We start from the raw sequence: 3,117 nt of genomic DNA, 5'->3' as shown, positions 1-3,117 counted from the left end.
GCAGCAGACCCATCAAGGAGGGCCCAAAAAGCCAAGAAAACACATTTTAACTAGCTGGAGTAGAAAGTAAATGTTCGGGGCCTAAGGCTTTGAAAACAAATTCCTGCAGGTTTGTTTAAAGTGGAGGATTTGAGGCTGGGTAATGGATTGGGGGGGCGGGGGGGGGGCGGGGTGAAAAACTTCTCCTCTAAAGGACATCTGCTTCCACACAAGTTAAGTCCCGATGGGGTCAAGGCAATACCAGGAAAGGGACTTTAATAGCTTCCTTATATCAGAATAGGAAACACAAGTTGATAAGAAGTTGGAATCCAGTATCCCAACTGGAGGGGGAGCCTCCCCAAAGGAAAAGCTGCAGTGGGAGATAGTCTGTGTTTACACAGCACGCCAGCCATGTCTGCAGTTTACACAAACTGTATCCTCGGGCCAGCCTGAAGATAGAACTGCCTGACCTAGAAAAGCCTGGGTCTGGGAGCGGTGCCCAGCCAGCTCCGGGAGGAAGCGCCTGCCCAGACCCACCCAGCCAGGGGGCTCTAAGCTGCTGGGACATGCTGGGGGCTGGGGGAGAGGGGCGGGGGCTGCCTGCACACTGCTGGCTCCATATTGCAGGCTGAGCAGAGCCATGACAATAGCTTAAGTATCCCTTTCACGTCCTGCACAGAATTACCTGTTCAATTCTTCCAGTTTATTCCAGTGAGAAATAGGAAGTACCTCATGACACCCCTACTTCATGACTTTGGTCCACTCATCAAAACCATAATAAAACCTAGTTTTTGTAGACCAACGTGGGGTTCCCCAGTACTCCCAATAGGCTGCTCAGTGGTTTGCAGATCTGCACTGCTTAAAGAAGTGGACACGAGGCCAGGCACGGTGGCTCACGCCTGTAATCCCAGCACTTTGGGAGGCCAAGGCGGGCAGATCACGAGGTCAGGAGATCAAGACCATCCTGGCTAACACAGTGAAACCCCGTGTCTACCAAAAATACAAAAAATTAGCCGGGCGTGGTGGTAGGCGCCTGTAGTCCCAGCTACTCGGGAGGCTGAGGCAGGAGAATGGTGTTAACCCTGGAGGCAGAGCTTGCAGTGAGCTGAGATCACACCACTGCACTCCAGCCTGGGTGACAGAGCGAAACTCTGTCTCAAAAAAAAAAAAAAAAAAAGAAGTGGACATGAGTCAGGCTTTTATGGGTTTGAATGTGCACCATTCCTTGAATATGACCTTGGACAAGTGCGTTTTACTGCTCAGAGCTTCAGTTTTTCCCTCTGAGCAATGAGAAGGCTAATAGATGAGAACCCCTTGAACAGTGCCCAGCATGCAGCAAGAGCTCAGCAGACAACAAGCACCATCATCATCCTATTATGGTTGCATTATTATTCCACAGCTCTGTGTCTTTACCCCATATGGTTCCCCAGCCCAGAACGCCCTCCTTCCCCTCTGTGGCCTAGGCTGGAATGCAATGGCCCGATCTTGGCTGCCTCCCAGGTTCCAGGGATCCTCGGCCTCCCAAGTAGCTGGACTACAGGCGCATGCCACCATGCCCAGCTAATTTTTGTATTTTTAGTAGAGATGGGGTTTTGCCATGTTGGCCAGGAGTTGGCTGGTCTCCAACTCCTGACCTCAGGTGATCCACCCTCCTTGGCCTCCCAAAGTGCTGGGATTACAGGCATGAGCCACCGTGCCCAGCTTCTTCCTCTTCTTTTGAAACTCATGCCAAGCTCCAGGCTAGTTCTTACTCTCAGAGTCCTGGGCAGCTGTCCCTGCCCCCATCATGGCACAGAGGACTTAGCACTGTAGGAGCTGGGTGACACATTTGCCTCGCCCAGGTTGACTGTGATCACCCCATAAACTCTTACTCCCAGCATCTAGCCCAGTACCCAACCCAGGGTGGGCACTCCTCACATGTCTGAACAATGCAGCGTTGGGCTTGTTTTACATAACAGAAAGCGCAGTCCATGGGTCAGTCGCTGAGTGCCCGCAGCCTGTCTGAGTCCCAAGAGGCTTGCTTTTGACCTGGTCTGTCTGCGTGTGGTGACTGGACTTTGCAGAGACTCAGGGGAGTGGAAGATTAGGGAAGCTGAGGGGAAGAGGAGGAGCAATTTCCCCAGCGGAGCCTCCTCCATAAGGTGCAGCAAAACCTAAATTCACATTAGAAGTAATGCATTTCCCAGGGAAGATGTCGGGGTAAGAAATAGCAAGCCAGAGAGCCCAGGGGTTGCTGCCTAGCCTTCCTTTTTCTCTCACTTCTGAGTTTGAAGCGCCTTAATTCAAATCCCGTTTGGACCCAGCACCTCAAAGAGTTCCCTAGAACAAAGGAGTGTCTCTGAACAATCTCAGAGACTCAGGGCAAAGTCCAGGGTCACTGTGATTCAGAGGGTGGGGTGGGTGTTACACATTTTACATTTACGTTTTAAAAATCCATTAAAAAATACAGATTCCAGGGTCTGGGTTCAGTTATCTGTCTTAGGGAGTCATGTCCTAACCAACAGAATCACCCTGGTTCCTTGAACTTTTCAGTGTCCACCCAGTCTCCCAGGCACGTAGGCCCCAAGCTTCCTGCCCTCTCTGCCTCTTTCCTCTAAAGAGCTATCTCTAAATAGCCTGGCTGGTTTCTAAGTCCTTTGGAGTATGGCTCTGTAAAGCCTCTGAATGGTTCTATTGGCTCACATGCTAGCTAGGTGCTTTAACCCCATACCTGAATCACTGCAGCCATCTCCAACCTGCTCTCACTGGATGGTGTCTGTTTTCTCCATCCCCTCACGGGCACTGGTGCCAGACAGTTAACCTAAAACAGTGCTCACATTGCCTGCCCCTTGCTCAGAAATATTCCTGTTGGCTGGGCACAGCGGCTTATGCCTGTAATCCCAGCACTTTGGGAAGCCAAGGCAGGCAGATCACTTGAGGTCAGGAGTTTGAGACCAGCCTGGCCAACATGGGGAAACCCTGTCTCTACTAAAAATATAAAAATTATCCAGGCGTGGTGGTGCATGCCTGTATCCCAGCGACTCGGGAAGCTAAGGCAGGAGAATCGCTTGAACCCAGGAGGCAGAGGTTGCAGCAAGCCAAGATGGCACCACTGCCCTCCAGCCTGGGTGATAGATCTCTGTCTCAAAAAAAAAAAAA

Source organism: Pan paniscus, chromosome 19, assembly GCF_029289425.2.
Source record: "Pan paniscus chromosome 19, NHGRI_mPanPan1-v2.0_pri, whole genome shotgun sequence".
NCBI lineage: Eukaryota > Metazoa > Chordata > Mammalia > Primates > Hominidae > Pan > Pan paniscus.
The sequence above is the reverse complement of the archived record's forward strand: the minus strand, read 5'-3'. Positions refer to the sequence as shown.